Source organism: Theropithecus gelada, chromosome 9, assembly GCF_003255815.1.
Source record: "Theropithecus gelada isolate Dixy chromosome 9, Tgel_1.0, whole genome shotgun sequence".
NCBI lineage: Eukaryota > Metazoa > Chordata > Mammalia > Primates > Cercopithecidae > Theropithecus > Theropithecus gelada.
Genome location: NC_037677.1, coordinates 41,252,133 through 41,271,416, shown reverse-complemented (window position 1 = coordinate 41,271,416; position 19,284 = coordinate 41,252,133). Strand labels below are relative to the sequence as shown.

The following is a 19,284-nucleotide window of genomic DNA, read 5'->3' as shown; positions in this document are numbered from 1 at the left end:
AAGTAAATATTGACTTTCACTTAAAATTTTGCCTGGCATGTAATATGTGTTAACTACTTATTTGTTAAATAAAATAAAAGATGATTTGAAATCTCCTTAAGGTCATAAAATTCTACATCATTTATGTTCTACCATTTTATGTTTAAATGCACTCAAGGTATTTTCTCATGCATCTCTTCAGTCAATCATTTAACATAATGAGTTAGTAAACAGTGGCACATAAAATTGATGCAAAAAAGTCTGAACCTCAGGGAATTCCCAGTTTAGTGGCAGATGCATATATTACACAAAGCATTACAAGAGTAATGAGTGCTATGAAAGAGAAAGCACAGAGGGCATGTTATTGAATGCATGATATGGTTGAATGAAATATATTTTAAGGCAAAGGGTAAAAAATTCAGCAATTCATCCAAAATTTTGTCAAAATTCAAACATTGACTATTCTCTGAGGATGAAATCATGCTGCATTCATGACATGATATTAAGGTAGGCACCACACTGAAATAGAGTTTCTTCCAAGAAGTCCTCATTATATTAAAGCCAAATGTCTCGTCTGTGTAAGTCAGTTTCCTCTAGTACAGACTGGATGCAGAAAAGATACTGATACTGTTAAAAGAAATCATGACTCAACTTTATTTTTCAGACGCATTGATATTCCATTCTTTTTAAAGCACTTTTGGAGATTTTATGGGACCAAATTTTTAAAAGTAGCAACTAGTAAAAAAGAAGAAAATTTATTTGCCTGAAAGAAAAATAAATATGAGCAAATATTTAAACCTACATATTTTAACTATGCAAAAAGGTCAGAAAATTCAAAAATTCCTCATGAATCTATAATTGTTAATAATTCCAGCTCTACAGGCTATCAGTGAAGGTTTTTAAGATATTGGTATTGAACTTTAAAAACAAACTACCCTTTTCTCTTCCATCAAGTAGATTGGAGAACAAACGCCATTCAGTACAAAATAATTAGGTTCACACTATAGGAAGTCCCTTCCAAATCTTTCACAGTGAAAGAAAAAGAGCATCAATAAGGAGTAGTATTCGTTCATTCATATCCATAGGGCCTGAGAGTTAAGTAGAAAAGCAATTATAATTACTATTCTGTATGGTCATGTGATTCTGTCTCTCACTAGAAGTAGGGATGATCAGGAAAGATAAAGAAATACTACCTTCATTGGATGGTGTTCGTCATCAAAGAGCAGAGTACCTTCTAGCTGATTAAAGCCAAAAGAGATCAGTGCAAGGTGATGAATGGATTATAGAATCATGGAGAGTGCTGGGGAAAAAAAAAACAAAAAACAAGATTGTGCTTTCCAGAAAAGGTACAATAGAGAATGAACCACCAAAGGATCCACCTTGTCTATGATCAGGAAGCCACATACTCAATTGAGAAGCTCACATGAGAGCTGTTTCCTGTCCATCCAAAGACCACTACTGCAGTTAAAAAGTGCCTTCAATGACTGAGAAGCTGTTGTTGCCGCTCTCAGCTTCGGAACCATGTTATAACAATTATGTTCAGAACAGATGTCCCACTTGCTCCTCTGGATGCCTACGATGCTGCTTACTGGACACTGGTACCTCTGCTAATCATTCTACAGGAAAATAAATAATTTAATAAGAAAATTAAAAGTTTCCACAGCAGTACCTATAAGAAAATCCTCAGAAGCGGCAAATGTCCGGCTTTCACCTCAGTTTTCACCTTCTGAAATATGTGCAAATATTTCCAAATCACTCTGGAATCTTACCTGCAAAGAAATTCAAGAAATACGGTTTTCAGTTTTCTCTCCTTGGCAGTTCAGAAAATGTCACTAGAAAGAAGTTGGATAGGATGTCATAAATCAATTCACAACATATTGCCTATTTTGAATTTCAATTGAAACACCTATAATTAATATTTATTATTTGGTGCTTCTTAGGAGATTGGTAGTTTAGTACAACAGATCTAACCTCTGAGTAATTAAAGTCATTTGCAATTCATTCTTGTGAGAAAGCACTAGATTTGGATGAGTATTTTGAGGCAAGGCCAGGAGAACTTGTCTCAAAAAACTCATCCGACTCTATTGAGTTTCTCAAGACAGGTAGTGAAGATTTAGATAAATGAGAAATGGCTAGAAATGCTAATATTTCTTTCATGAAATAGTTCCTAGATGAGAGTGCAAATTAGTTGAGTAAGTCTGCTCCAATAGGGTCATGGAAATATCCCAATTTCTTCCAACTTGTACCTCTGCTATCTTCTACGTGTTGTCCTCGAAGCATGGCCAAAGCTGAGTTTCAGGCACTTCCTATTTTCATTTGTTAAAAAAGGAAATAAATAGTGAAGAGGCTCTCATGCTTAATATCATTCAGACAGGAAATGACATACATCAGTTTCTCTCACACTCCATCAATGAGTATTTAATAACTTGACTTCTCCCGGTGGCAATAGAAACGGAAGTATAGTCTTTAGCAGGGCAGCTTTGCACCTAACCAGAAATCATTGATCCCAGAAAAAGGAGAAAACAGACAGATATTAATGGAAACACAGGATGTAAGCACATGGGAATAAAGAGTGTTGTTTTTTTGATGGCACTCGGATCTCTGAACTTCTTCCAAATTTTGTCACCTATCCAAAAATCACATATTGAGTGACCATCAAAATTTATTTTTAATCAACTGCTACACTTGTTTAGATTATCCATTAATGTCTTTATTGGATCTGACTAGAAATGTAGTTCATGATTAGAAAGTTGTTACCAATCATTAGAGAATATTTTTTTCTTTTTCTTTTTCTGGGAAACATACTGCAGCAGGCAGATTCTCGTCACCTGATGTACACACTGTATTTCATCCTCCCCGCTTGAGTGTGGTCGAAAGTTGATATGATGGATTTTACTCTCATTATGAGTTTACATTAAATGGCCAAGGCTAGGGTATTCTACAGATACAATTAAGATTCAAAATCTGTTGGTTTTCAAGTAATAGAAGGGGATATTATCCTGGGTAAATATTATTTCCTCTAAAAAAACTTTTAAAAGGGGGACTGAGTCCTTTATGAAAGGAGATTCTCCTGCTGGCCTTCAAGACACAAGTTGTCATGTTTTGAGAGATGGGCCTCCTGGGACAAAGCCCAGAGGGCAGCCTCTGGAAGCTAAGAGTGGTCCTGGCCTACAGCTAGCAAGAAAACTGGGACCTCTATCATATAACCAGAAGAAAATTAATTCTGCCAGCAACCACTGAGTTTGGAAGGAGATCTCAGATGAATCTCAGATGAGTTTGCAGCCCTGATCACATCCTTGATGGTGGCTTTGTGAGAGCCTGAGCGGAAGATCCATCTAGATTGTGCCCACATTCCTGACCCATGAAAAATGTGAGATAATCCATGGGTCTTATTTTAAGCCAGCAACATTGTAGTAATTTGTCATGCAGCAATAGAAACCAGTATTATTCAACCTTTAAAAAGAAGGAAATCCTGCCATTTGTGACAACATGCTGAACCTGAAGGATATTATTATGCTAAGTGAAATAAACCTAATACAGAAGGGCAAATACTATATGATTCCAGTCATAGGAGGAATCGAAAATAGTCAAACTTATAGAAGCAGAGAGCAGAATGGTGGTTGCCAGGGACTAAGAAGGAGGAGGAAACAGAGAGGTGTCTGTCAAAAGGCACACACTTTCAGTTATGCAAAATAAGTAAATCCTAGGGGATGAAGGTACAGCATACTGCCTATAGTTAACAGTACTGTAATATACACTTTAAAATTTGCTAAGAAGGTAGATCGTATGTTAAGTATTCTTATCATAGAGTAGTGAATTCAAAAAGAGTGGGAGGGAGGTTTTGGAGGTGAACAAAGATGTCTATGGCATCGATTGTGGTAATGGTTTCACAGGTATATGTTTATCCCCAAACTCAACAATTTGTAGACATAAAATATGGACAGCTGTTTGTATGTCAATGATACCTCAATAAAGTGTTTTTTTTTAAAGAAGACACTAAAATAAACTAATACCTACACCAAAAAAGTTTTTAAAAGACCTTTAAACATGCTTTATTTATGCACGTTGTTTTTTAACTCAGAGGGATTTTACTAAAGTCAATAAATTAATAGGTAATTAGGAAAAACAACTCTTTAATACATTTTTACCAGTGTCATATTTTAATAAAATTTGTGTGTCTTTAGACATCTTAAACATATTAATACAAAAGCCTTGGGGCTACAAATTTAGATCAATCAATTTGCAGAAAGTGTGTAATACCTTACCTACTTGACAGACCAAATGCTTATTAAGTTAAGCTAATCAGGCTTATTCTCTGTCAAAAAAATTCAGATATCATTTTTAAATTCAAATGTAGATATTGAAATGTGACAACTTGGCACTCATCTCACTTATAAATTCCAATTCCTGGATAAATTCACAATTAGCCAAGGCATGGTCTTGCCATGAGCTTGTTTCATAGAAGAATTAATGAACCATGCTATTCAACATTTCTTTCTGATGTTCCTGCTCTTTCCTTTAATAAGCCTTTCCCTCAGGCTTACAGTGAGTCGATACAGTGCCCTCTGTATCAGCTCACTGCAACCTCTGCCTCCTGGGTTCAAGCGATTAAATTATTTGACTGCAGTCAGAAAATGGAAGAGCATGTATCATTAAATGAAAATTATCCACTTGCATTGCTCACTCTGTAATATATCTGATTTAATAACATCCTAATATAGTTTTAAATACCACATTTTCTAAGGCAGCTCTTTGCCCTTAACATAAATATGTTATATACAAAGAAGATTAAAAGAAGTTACCTGAAATCAATATATTGAATTGTCTACTTGTTTGATGCCTCATAAAATTTTGCACTCCAGAGTAAAGCATGATTAAGATTCAGGATGGATAAGGTTTTTTCTTTTCTTTTGTAAAGTGAGACAAAAAGAATGTTTACAAGCATACCTATGATGCATTCTCAGATTAATTTTATGAGTTTCATAGATTTTATAGATACACAATTTTGTTGTTAAAATATCTGTGTCTTGATACCCCGGTTTTATGTCTACCAAAAAGAAAAAAAAACAGCAATTCTAAACTCTAATATGGACTTAATGTGTACATTATAATGATAATCATTATTTATTCTTATTTATAAATAAACATTTATTCTTCCTCAATAGTCACTAAAAACAATGACCCATTTTGTGGCAAGTATGTATAGGCGTTTTCTTTAGATGTTTATGAAAATAATCATCACTATATCCAGATAATTCCAGATAGCCATATGCTTGTTGAGGTGAAAGAATCTTTCTAAGATACAGATAGCATATGTGATTGAAATAGACACTGGATGGTATTTCACATACGCAATATGAGCTCTGATTCTTTGACAAGACAGGTGAATGAAGGATTCATGTTTGAATGATTGGCATTAGTCCAAAGCATTAAATAATGAAAGTGTCCATATTCTCTGCCCAGTAGGATCTTTTAAAATATCATCCACACAAATACAAGTGAGGACATATTTTTTACAATGAGATGTCAAATTTAAAGACAGCAAAAAAAAAAAAAAATGAATATACCTCTTAGGCTAATTGTTTACCTTAGGGGCTTTAATGATATGGAAAGTTGAAGTTTAGAATGAGAAAAGCGCCAAAAAAGAAAATAATGAGTCTCCTGCCTTTCACATCTGGTAGTCTTAGAATGAATGTCAGAACTGTCACAGGTCAGATAATGGCCCAGTATGTTTTCAAATAAGTGACACTGAACACCATGTTTTAGTAGTACATGATTGTCCTTCCTGATGCTAACCTCAGCACTTAAGGACATGCTTGCCAAACATCATAATTTCTCTTAATAACTCATATCAGATAAATCTCCAGCAGAGAACTATGCTCTGGCCTCCAGACTCATGCCAAGTAGCCTAAGTACTATCTCCACTTGGAGGCAAAATAGGCATCTCAAAGTGAACATACCTCGAAAAGAGCTCTTAATCTCCCTCTACTCTGCTCCCCACTTACCCAGCATCTTGTCCATTCTCACCTTCTCTCATCACGTTCCTCATGTCAGGAGGTAATAGACTCCGTCCTTATAGTTATATAGTTATTAAGCCACAAAACACCTTGCTTATATCCTAGGCTGCCCCCCGCCTTTTTAAAAATTATACTTTAAGTTCTGGGATACATGTGCAGAACATGCAAGCTTGTTACATATGTATACACGTGCTACGGTGGTTCGCTGCAACCATCAACTGTCATCTACATTAGGTATTTCTCCTAATGCTCTCCCTCCCTTGCCTACTACCCCCTGACAGGCCCCAGTGTGTGATGTTCCCCTCCCTGTGTCCATGTGTTCTCATTGTTCAACTTCCACTTATGAGTGAGAATATGCAGTGTTTGGTTTTCTGTTCCTGTGTTAGTTTGCTGAGAATGGTGATTTCCAGCTTCATCTGTGTCCCTGCAAAGGACGTGAACACATTCGTTTTTATGGTTGCGTAGTATTCCATAGTGTATATGTGTCACATTTTCTTTATCCAGTCTATCATTGATGAGCACTTGGGTTGGTTCCAAGTCTTGGCTATTGTAAATAGTACTGCAATAAACATAGGTGTGCATGTGCCAACCCCATCAAAAAGTGGGCAAAGGATATGAACAGACTCTTCTCAAAAGAAGAAATTTATGCGGCCAACAAACATATGGAAAAAAGCTCATCATCACTGGGCTGGGTCCATCCTGCAGACCCTGGCCAAGTAACAGAATAAAGGAGTACTCAGACAGAAGTATACAGGGTAAGAGCAGGCTAGGGGGCTGCCAGCACTAGGGACAGAGGAGAGTTAGCAGTCTCGATAAGCCAGAGCTGCTTGTATTTATTCAGTACTGGTATAATGTCCAAGGCCTGGAGCCAACATAATTGCTGGGTAATTAACATTATTGCTCCCCTAACAGGGGCAGTCTCATGCTCAGAAGTTCAAAAGTCAGTTTCCGGATGACACAAGTAAACAAGGCTATTTAGATAAACTCTTTTACTTTTCTTTGCACCTATTTCTCGTCCTTAGCCTCAGGGTAAGAGAATTCGCTGCCTTCACCTTTATTCTCTCACGAAGCTTTTGCAAGACCTTCCAACCTTTCAAGAAGGCTTGCGTCTTTCCTTATAGCTTCTCCCACCACCCTGACCGACATCCTACATCACTGGTCATTAGAGAATTGCAAGTCTAAACCACAGTGAGATACCATCCCACGCCAGTTAGAATGGCAACCTTTAAAAAGTCAGGAAACAACAGATGCTGGAGAGGATGTGGAGAAATAAGAATGCTTTTACACTGTTCATGGGAGCGTAAGTTAGTTCTACCATTGTGGAAGGCAGTGTGGAGATTTCTCAAGGATCTAGAACCAGAAATACCATTTGACCCAGCAATCCCATTACTGGGTTTCTACCCAAAGTGTTATAACTCATTCTCCATTATTTGTTGACATGGAGTTTCACTCTCGTCGTCCAGGCTGGAGTACAATGGCATGATCTTGGCTCACTGCAACCACCACCTCCTTGGTTCAAGTGATTCCCTTGCCTCAGCTTCCTGACTAGCTGGGATTACAGGCACCTGCCACCAAGCCCAGCTAATGTTTGTATTTTTAGTAGAGACAAGGTTTCACGATGTTGGCCAGACTGGTCTCGAACTGCTGACCTCAGGAAATCCACCCATCTCAGCCTCCCAAAGTGCTGTGATTACAGGAGTAAGCTGCCACTCCCAGTCACCCTCTTTTTTTTTTTTTTATAGCTCATAGCATGTTAATAAGTTTTACCAATAGTAATTCAAAACATCTTCAGATTCTGTTCCTGTGTCACCACCATCACTACCACCCTGATCCAAACCACCATCTCTGCACTCTCCAGTTAGATTTACTGCTATAGCCGCCTAACTGGTCTTCCTGCTTCCCTGTAGCCCCTCGCCTTCGGTCTATTCTTGTCTCTGCAATTAGGGTGATTTTTAAGAATATGTCAGAAGAGCCATTCTTCTGTTTAAACCCTCCAATGACTTCATTCTCCATCCCACTCAATGTATTAGTTTCCTCAGCTACTATAACAAATTACACCAACTGAGTAGCTTAAAAGTACAGAAACTTATTCTCTCACAGTTTTGGAGGCCAGTTGAAAGTAAGGTATCATCAGGGTCATGGTCTCTCTGAAGGCTCCGGGAGAGGATCCTTCCTTGTCTTTTCCTAGCTTCTCATAGTTGCCATCAATCCTTGGCATTCTTTGGCTTGTAGTTACATGATTCCAATCTCTTCCTTCATCTTCACATACCTTATCCACTGTGTGTTTTTCCAAATATCCTTGTTCTTACAAGCACGCTAGTCATTTGATAAGGGCCCATGTGAATCCACTTAACTTGATTGACCAGGCAAGATTTTATTTCCAGGTAAGGTCACATTTACAAATTCTGAGAGTTGGGCTTTGAACATCTTTTTGGGGAAGACACAGTTCAACCCACAGTACTCAAATCCAAAGCCCTTACCATGCACAGATCTCCAGTCCTTTGGTATTCAAAGTGTGATACATAGACCAGTAGCACCAGCATCACCTGAAACTTGTAAGAAATATAAACTCTCCAGACCACCTGAATCAGAATCTTTATTTTAATGTGAAACCTAAGTGATTTATATGCAAATTAGAATTGAGAAGCATACCCCTCAAAATGACTTGCCTACTTTTCTTATTATTTCATCTGCTTCTCACTCCATATCACTCTGTCATTAGTCTGCTTTCATCATATTGGCCTTTTTGATATTCCTGTAGTGCCTGCACTATTCCTCCCCCAGATATTTGCATGGGTTATCTAATTACCTGCACCAGATGTAAAGATACAGTTATTATGTATAGTGCTATATAATTATACATATAACTTCAGCTCAGTTGTTCCTGGGTATTCTATTTTAAATACACATCCTATCCCATTCTTCTTCCTTGCTTTATTTTTCTTTTTTTTATTCAAAAGTATTTATTTCCATAAATTTTTATCCACACCTAAATATTACAGTGAGCATTCCAAGCATTTTTCTGTAAACAAGGTGTAGTTTACAGATTTGTTCAAAGTGGAAAATATTTTCATCAGTAGTCTTTCTTCCATGGTGTTAGGTTCACCCCTGAATATGTTCTGAACTCTTTCGGAGAGACAGTTCTTCATCTAAATGTCAGGTGGTGGCAAAATGTTATATTCAAATCTGGATTGTTCTGATACAGTATCACTTCAGAATGTAGCTTAGTTTCATTTCTGATTGATCCCCTTTCTTAGAATTAGAAATTTGTTTTTGAAAAACAATGTTTTGTATCTAATGAACTTTATAATAATAAAAAACCCTGTCCTGTGTTTGTCATTGGCATTAACCTCTGTCTATACCCTCTAATTCTCTAATTATGGCACCAGTGGGTACAAAAGGTAAATTATGGTTTTTTGGTTCGTGCATCAAATTAATTGGAGAAACTGATGACAAATGTTCTGTGAAGAACTACAAAGTCTTACCCCATGCGGTCCCGTTTTAGTGACCATTTACTTATATAGGCATTATCCAAATGTCTCAATTTAGGACACCCTTGCTGTCTTAGTCAAGTGTATGAAAATTTATGCAGAAGAAATAAATTCTAATTTATTGGTTACTGGAATCTTAATGTATGAAGGCTCTAAGTAAATATTTAATTAATTGATGGTAGCAGCGTTAATTTTTAAAAGTTCCTAGTTTTGTTTTGTTTTTGTTTTCACAAAAGCCTTAAAATTTAGTAGTAGGGAAATCAAAGAAATCAATTCCCACTGCCGTGCTTCATGGAAAGGGAAAAATGTCTACTTTGGGTCTAATCTGCCTCCCAGGCGAGGCTACAGGTACTAGAACTCTAACTGCAACTATGATGGCACAGGGAAAATGCATGTGTGTAATATGCTTGTCAGCTTCAGCAACAACTGAGGGATACATACACATTTACTATAAGTAAACAGGTTCTGTATAATACTTAAAACACAAGTGTTTGATCTATAAATATGTCATTCTTAATATTTAAAATGCTTCCAATGTTTTAAAAGACAAAACTCCACCATGATATCACATTGAACATTAAAATTATTCACACAGCAACACTTATTTCAGAGAAACAATTGATAAGTCAGTTATGTTAGTAACTACTAAAGGCACCTGGTGAGAAAAGCATCCACTAAATTTTACATATTAAAAATTAAAGAGACATCTAGTGGAGAGTTCAAACCTTTATGTTGAATTGTTAAAGAGTCATTACTGATTTCATGACGCTGATAAGTGTTTAAGTTGAAATGATTTTTAAAAATGCAGAGAAAATGCTAACAAAATACTATATAGTTCCCCTAAAGATGCTTCTTCTAACCTCCCAAGTATTAAATAAGACAGATCTAAATATTAAGTACATATGAAGTATATATTTGTTAGTCATCTATAAATTTTGAGTACAATTCCAGTGATATACCTTTATCTTTTGGAAGAGAATAACTAAACTTACCATTTCTTGGGCTAAATGGACTATTCCTAAGGTCTTTCCCTCCCATTTATTCTAATTGCCAAGTTTTTAATTCAGTAAGCTCTTGACACCTAGTGATTAACCAGTAACAGCAGAATTTAGTGACCAAGAGAGATGGAGAGAATATGGTGTAAGACAGCATATAAGGACAGTAAGCCACTGTATTTGTGGAACCGCCGCATGTCAAAACTCCTTAATACTCTAACAAGGCATTTTTGGTCTTTAAGATTAAGGACAGTCCTTACATAAGAGACTCAGTTTCAAACTAAAGTGCATCAAAAAGCAAATTATACTTCAGAAACAACTCTAAAGAGGTAGCCACAAACCCAGTTGTTTTAGATTGGCCTTGTAAATGAAGTCAGCACATGGATCCACGTGTCATTACCCATGACACGGGTAAGTGTCATGGAGGTCAGTGATTATGTAACTGTAACTGAAAGAAAAAGGCACAGCTCTGCAGACGCCCAAGAGAAGCCGGTATGTTTAATGTGGATGTAGAGGGGATAATGCCCATGACAAGTGATTGGAACACAACTGTCAGCAGCCTTAACACAGGCTAAGACTGGGTTAAGCCCCAGGAGATGCAGAGAATGACTGAGGAAGCGGTGCTCTAAGGGCACAGTACAGAAGGTAGCTTGGAGTGTGCTGTGTTTCCAAGGGCCTTTTCAGTTGGGTAGTTGAGTAAAAGAGGGTGGAGGCAGGCTGTTCTACTTCCAATTCATGGAGAAATCTTATTTTCTCAGTGTAATACAGAGGCTGTTCTATGATTTGCAAACACTATTCTTATCATTGGAACAGCATACTGCTATCAAGAAATAGGGAAAAGACAGCAAAAAAAAATGTGTGGAAAGAATAATAATGGGTTTCTAACTGAATGCTTGCTTTTGAAGAGCCAGAAACAAACAAAAAATCCTAAGAGCAGCAAACATCTTCCTCTGTTATATTACTGAATTACTCTTTTTTAAAATTCTTATTTCATAGGAGAGATATTTACAATTTTGAATTACAATGTTTGAAAAACGTTGAAAATAACCTGAAAGGGGAAAGTTGACCTAGGCCATTTTATTCTCTTAAAAAAACCCAAACTTTTGTATAATAGTAATCCCTGAACTGATTATTTTTGAAGACTTTTCAGGTGATCTGATGTGCAAGTTGAGTTTGCTTTACTATTTAGTTGTTTGGAATAGTAGAGCATTATATGATGCTCTTACTGGAGGCTTAATGGGAGTAAGAGATTAAAAGCTTTCACATTGTTTGGTTTTTACATCTATAAATAAAACAAGTTGATATCATTTTCTAATATTTAGCTATACACATTTTTGTGAAAATTCTGTGGGACTTGGAAAGTGTATGGATTAGCATAAGAAACAAAATATTTTTCCATCTTTCTCACTTGGAATTTCAGATAGCAGCATTTTAATCATCTCTTCCATTAAACCAAGATTACACAAAAGCGTTTGAGGACATTGAGGACTGGCACTTCTAATTTTGCTTCAGAAACCGGTACTCTAAATATCGGGTTTGGAGGTCAGTTACATCACTGTCTTTGTATAATCAGTCATTAAAAAATATTTTGAGGACATTTCTCAGAAGTTTCATCCCCGTATTTTTGTTCTTAACACATCTCACCACAAACTCAACCACACCTATGGTTTGCAAACTTTGGGAAATGTCAGTATATGCCATTATCGTGGTTATTAGTACTATTATTTGTTAAAAACCCTTTGAAGACAATTTTATGTGACTTATATATATAGTTAGTATTTTAATTTGGATATTCTCCAGTTATATGCAAAGATTAAAACCAGGCAGTGTCATTTTATATAACTGGCACCTTTTATATGGCTATGGGGACTGCTTGGTGTCTATAATTATTATGTATATTTGTTGGACTGAAATCAAACTTAAAGTCTTCCATATTTCAAGTGTTTCTGTTCTAAGCAGTAGGTACAGAAAATAATGACATAGTTGTGTCTAATTCTGTATAGTTCAGCACCCTCCACAGCTGTCAGTCTCTGATTTTGATCTACCTTTACCTGACTGAACAGATCCTTGAATTTACTTTTGTGTATATCCTTCCTTCTTGCTCACATTGGGAATCAGACTAATGCTGGAAAGATGCATCTTCAGACTTTATTGAGGAACTCCAGATTGAGACACGCTGGGATTGAGTCCGTGGTTAGATAAGATGGATTAAATAGAAACAAAACAGGAAACATGTGCTTGGCATCTAATAGCAGTTGCTGAGGGTGATTCCACTCTTGTAGTTGTGCCTGGATCGTTCGTATAAAGGCCGCTCTTACCCGTTCTTCAGATTCATTCAGGGGAGGATAAAGGTTTAACATTTTGACAATCTACTGGGTGCTGAGGGAGGTACACAGGAAGCAGATGGCCTCTGCATCCACCTAAGTTTTCTTCTTTAATTGCAGGTGCTGGGCTGTTTGGATCAGAGGTTCCACAGTCTGAACTACTCCACTCTGGCTTCTTCCCCGAAGCCAGTCCCCAAGCTGACTTATATTGTACCTGCGTTGGACGCCTGTGCTCCAAGAGCAGAGGTCCTTCCACAGGAGCAGGTTGTTAAGAGTCACTGCATTGATCATGTAGAAGAGCTGTTTGAACACCTGCAGGATGATCGCAGGGTCCAAGCCCTGGTCACACATGACTGTGTGACAGGCATTCATCTGGCAGATGATAGTTTCCAGGCGGTATGAGTTATCCCCACCTGCCATGCTGGAGGAGCGCTTCCCGTAGCCAGTGGGCTTCACACCAGATAGACCCTGAATGCGCTCATTTTCCAACATGGCAAAAAGTGTCATCGGCTGCAACACACCCTCGGCAATTTTAATGAGCTGCTGGTAGATCTGAGTGGAAAGGTCACACAGCACCTGACGGTGTTCGGGGAGGTCGAAGTTCTTAAAGGCAGTGCTCTGCTTTGCCGTGTTCTGAGTCATGAAGCCCTCATCCCTGCTGTGCTGCTTCAGACGGTGAACAAGGCGGCAGGTGTTGGATAACAAGAATGACGTCATCTCAAAGTCATCTTTGTGCTTCTTCAGGACTTTCTTAATGCCGTTGATGGTGGAGGTCACCAGGGAGTGCACCTTGGGATCGTCGTTGGTGTAGTCCGCGTGTCAGATGCACATGTAGAGGATGTAGGCGGGGAGACAGGGCACTGCTCCCGACAGCATCTTGGGCTTCAAGTCTGTCACCAGGTTCCAGATGAGGAGGGCCTCGCCCTCTTTGTGGTACTCCAACATGCCCTGGAAATCCTTCTCTTTCCGCTGGATTGTGACCTGCCTGTTGAGCTCATGGCGCTTCCTCTCACTCTGGGCCAAGGCCTGGGCAGCTTCTAGGTCATGTGATTTCTTCATGTAAACCTTCAGTTACTTTTAGAGCTTTCTCTCACTCTTTTCCTCTCACTTTATTTTTCACCACAGAACTTCCTATCAGCTAGTATGTTGAATATTTTGCTTATTAACTTTGTTTATTTTCTTCTCCCTCAATTAGAATATTTGCTCCTTGAGTGCAAGGATTTGAGCCTGTTAGGTTCACTGCTGAATTTTAGGCTCCTGGAAGATACTCAGCATTCAATAGAGACCATTCAATAAATACATGTCAAATGAATGAGTCTGTAAGTTCATCAATTTATTTGCCCATGTGCATTAACTTTTGCCCATATTCATCCAGTAACTCTTGTTATATGAAATCAACTCTACTATTTCCTTCATGTAATACTTTCAAAATATTGTGTATATAAATATATACAGAGATCATAGATCATGTCATCATATATGACTGAGATATATACATACACACGTATGACATATATATAAATATATACACACATTTATATGACATATATGTATATATGTACATATATACCTTATATAAGTGGAATCAGGCAGTAATCAAACATTCAATTAGTAATGACTATAGTTTAAGAGAAAGTTTAAAGCTTCTGATAATTTAAATAAGAGCAAACATCACTACTACTAGTTTTTTGGGGAAAAGATTACAAATAGGGATAGTGTGATAAAAGTGTACAATATTATTTACATTTGTGCACTTAGATCCACGTTCAAACTTTGGCTCACCTATATATGTACAGCATATTTGAATATGTGCTACAATATGCCATTTATAAAGATTGAAAATAATAGTTTATAAACATGATTTATTTAGCAACCTCATGAGCTCGGTTTCAAAAATACCTGAGTTACATAGCATAATCCTAGTGATGGAGAACAGATCAGTGGCTGCCAANTTTATTATTTCTTTGTGGTGAGAACATTCAAAATTCTCTTTTCTAGCCATTTGAAATATTCAATACAAAACTGTTCACCATGGTCACCCTACTGTGCACTATAATATTTTCCTCCTATTAACTGTAACTTACTGCCCATTGACCATTTTCTCCTCATTTTGCACTCTTTTCCACACGCTAGCTTCTAGTAACCACCATTCTACTCTCTACTCCCGTGAGATCAACTTTCTAGATTCTATATATTAGTGAGAATGTGCAGTATATTTTTTTCATGCCTGGATTATTTTACTTAACACAGTGCCCTCCAGGTTCATCCCTGTTGCTGCAAAGGACAGAATTTTATCTTTTTATGGCTGAATACTATTTCATTGTGTGTGTGTGTGTGTGTGTGTATAATGGTATATATACACAATGAAATACGATTGTATATTTACATTATTGTGTAACATATCTATATTACATTCTGTATATATACACAATGAAATTATGTATATACACACACACACACACACACACACACACACACATACACCACATTTGTAAAATCCGTTTCTTTATTGAAGGACATCAGATGATTCCATATCTTTGCTATTATGAATAGTACTGTGTACTATTGTAAATATTGTTGTAATAGTACTGTGATCTGTGATTAATATAAGCATGCATGTGTCTTTACAGTTGAATGATTTCTATTTTGGGGGGTATATACCAATAGTGGAATTGCTGGGTCAAATGGTAGTTTGGTTTTAAATTCTTCGAGAAATCTCCGGAGTACTTTCCACAGTGGCTAGAAAAATTTACATTCCCTCTAGCAGTGCATAAGCTTTCTCTTCACTACTCACCAGCATCTATTATTCTTTGCCTTTTTAATGTGGCTGCTGTGACTGGTGTGAGATGGTATCTCATAGTTTCGATTTGCATTTTTCTAATGATTGGTGATATTGAGCATTTTAATATGCTTGTTGGATGCATGTATATCTTCTTTTGAGAAATGTATGTTCTTGTTCTTCTTTCATTTTTAATAAGGTTTGTTTTTTTTGCTTGGTTAATTATAATTTCTTTAATAGATTGTACATATTAAACCTTTGCTGAAAAACGTAGTTTGCAAGTTTTTTGTTTTTTTTGTTTTTCTCATTCTGTTGGTTGTGTGTTTACTCTGTTGGTAGTTTCTCTTGCTGTGCTGAAGCTCTTTAGCTTAATCCGGTCTCATTTGTCAACTTCTTGTTGTTTCAGTTGCTTTTAGAGTCTTGAAGTCTTTGCCAGGGCCAATGTACAGCATGGTATTTCCTAGATTTTCTTCTAAGGTTTTTATACTTTTAGGTTTTATATTTAAATCTTTAATCCATCTTGAGTTAATTTTTGTATATGGTATAAATGAAGTGTTTCAGTTTCAATCTTCTGCATATGACTAGCCAGTTATACCAGCACTATTTATTGAATAGAGAGTCTTTTCCATCCTTCCCTTTTTTTTTTAAGATGGTGTTTGACTCTTATTGCCCAGGCTAGAGTGCAATGGTATCATCTCAGCTACTCTGGAGGCTGAGGCAGGAGAATCACTTGAACCTGGAAGGCGGATGTTGCAGTGAGCTGAGATTGCACCCTCCACCACGCACGGCTAATTTCTGTAATTTTAGTATAGATGGGGTTTTACCATATTGGCCAGGCTGGTCTCAAACTCCTGACCTCAGGTGATCAGCCCACCTTGGCCTCCCAAAGTGCTGGGATTACAGGCATGAGCCACCATGCCTGACAGAGAGTCCTTTCCTTATTGTTTATTATTGTTGGCTTTGTGAAAAATCAGATGGTTTTAGATGTGTGGCTTTATTTTTGGGTTATCTAGCCTGTTCCTTTGGTCTATGTATCTATTTTTGTACCATTACCCATGCTCTTTTAGGTATTGTAGGCTTGTAGTATAGTTTGAAGTTGGGTAGTATGATGACTCCAGCTTTGTTCCTTTGCATAAAATAGCTTTGAGTATTCAAGTTCTGTAAAACATGTTGTTGGTAGTTTGATAGGAATAACATTGAATTCAAAAGTAAATTTCTTTTGGTAGTATGGTCATTTTAGCAGTATTGATTCTTCCTATCCATGAGCATGGAATGTTTTTCTATTTGTTTTTGTCATCTCTAATTTTTTTGTTAACAGTGGTTCGTAATTGTCATTGTAGAGATCATTTGCCTCCCTGGTTAGCTGTGTTTCCAGGTATTTTATTCATTTGGTGGCTATTGTGAATAGAATTGTATTTTCAATTGGATGTTATTGGTGTATAGAAATGTTACTAATTTTCATACATTTATTTTGTATGCTGAAATTTTACTGAAGTTCTTTTTCAGATCTAGGAGCCTTTGGGCAGAGACTGTGGGCTTTTCTAAGTATAGAGTTATATCATTTGTGAAATGAAATCATTTGACTTCCACTCTTCTTATTTGGATGCCTTTTATTTCTTTCCCCTGGCTGATTGCTTTGACTGGGACTTCCAGTATTTTGTTTAATAGGAATAGTGAGAGAGGGTATCCTTGTTTTGTTCTGATTCTCAAAAGGAATATTTCAAGCTTTTGCCCTTTCAGTATGATCTTGACTGTGGGTTTGTTATAGATGGCTGTTTTTATCTTGAGGTACCTACCTTCGATGCCTAGTTTTTTAGGGTGTTTAACCATGCATCCCAGGAATAAAGCCTACCTGATCATGGGGATTAGCTTTTTGGATGTGTTGCTGGGTTCGGTTTGATACATACATATAATAAATATAAATAATATAAATATATATAAATAAATATAAATGTATGTATAAATATATAAATATGTATTTATATATTTGTGTGTGTGTATGTGTATATATATATATATCTATATATATATATTTTTTTTTTTTTTGAGATGGAGCTTCACTCTTGTTGCCCAGGCTGGAGTGCAATGGCGTGATCTCGGCTCACTGTAACCTCCGCCTCCTGTGTTCAAGGGATTCTCCTGTCTCAGCCTCCCGAGTAGCTGGGACTATAGCCCTGTGCCACCATGCTCAGCTAATTTTTTGTATTTTTAGTAGAAACGGAGTTTCACCTTGTTAGCCATACTTGTCTCGAACTCGTGACCTCAGGTGATCTGCCTACCTCTGCCTCCCAATGTGCTGGGATTACAGGCATGAACCATCACGCCCAGACCAATTTGCCTTTTTTTTTTTTTCCCCCCCCATATCTGCTAGGTTTTGGTGTCAGAATGGTGCTGGCCTCATAGAATGAGTTAGGAAGAAGTCTCTCCTCCTCCTTTTTTTTGGAATAGTTTCAGTAGAACTTCCAGCTCTTCTTTATATGTCAGGTAGAATTTGGCTGAGAATCCATCTGGTCCAGAGCTTTTTCTGGTAAACTTTTTATTATTGATTCAATTTCAGAAGTCAGTATTGGTCTATTCAGGGTTTTAATTTCTTCCTGATTCAGTCTTGGGAGTTTACATGTTTCCAGGTATTTATCCATTTCTTTTGTGTTTTCTAGTTTGTGTGCATAAAGGTATTCATAATAGTCTCTAATGGTTTCATGTATTTCTGTGGCATCAGTGATAATATTTCCTTTGTCACTTTTTATCATGTTTAGGTAGATCATCTTTTTTTCTTTAACCAGCTGTCTATCAATCTTATTTATTCTTTCAGAAATAAGTTTTTTGTACAGTTTTTTTTAATCTCCATTCATTCAGTTCAGCTTTGATATTTCTTGTCTTCTAGCTTTGGGGTTGATTTGCTGTTACATTTCTGTTTCCTCCAGATATTGCCTGGCACAGTGGCTCACGCCTGTAATCCCAGCACTTTGAGAGGCCGAGGCGGGTGGATCACCTGAAGTCAGGAGTTCGAGACCAGCCTGACCAATATGGTGAAACCCTGTCACTACTAAAAATAAAATAATTAGTTGGGCATGGTGGCACACACCCTTAGTCTCAACTAGGCTGAGACAGGAGAGTTGCTTGAACCTGGGAGATGGAGGTTGCAGTGAGCTGAGATTGCTCCACTGCACTCCAGCCTGTGCGACAGGGCAAGACCCTGTCTCAAAAATAAATAAATACAATAAAAAGATACAACATTAGGTTCTTAATTTGATATCTTTCTAACTTTTCAATGTGGGTGTTTAGTGCTACAAACTTTCCCTTCAACACTTTTTTTAAACCGTTTCTCAGTGATTTAGGTACGTTGTATCTTTGTTTCTATTAGTTTCACATAATTTATTGATTCCAGCCTTAATTTTATTCTTTACCCAAAAGTCATCCAGCAGCTGCTTATTTAATTTTTTACAAAATTGTATGGCTTTGAGAGATCTTCTTGGTATTGATATCTGTTTTTATTGCACTGTGGTCCGATAGATAGTGTGGTTGGTATGATTTTGATTCTTTAGAATATATTGAGAGTTGCCTTATGGCCAAGTGCGTGGTGGTCAATTGTAGAGTATGTGTCCCGTGCAGGTGAGAAGAATGTATACTTTGGTTTTGCTGGCTGGAGTGTTCTCTAGATGAGTATTAGGTCCATTTGGTTAAGTGTCAAATTTAGGT

At 37.1% G+C, this 19,284-nt stretch overlaps 1 pseudogene; it reads right to left on the bottom strand.

Annotated features, from left to right (window-relative positions):
• Positions 1–12,415: 12,415 nt before the first annotated feature.
• On the bottom strand, positions 12,416–18,458 carry LOC112631098 (annotated as a pseudogene).
• Positions 18,459–19,284: the final 826 nt, after the last annotated feature.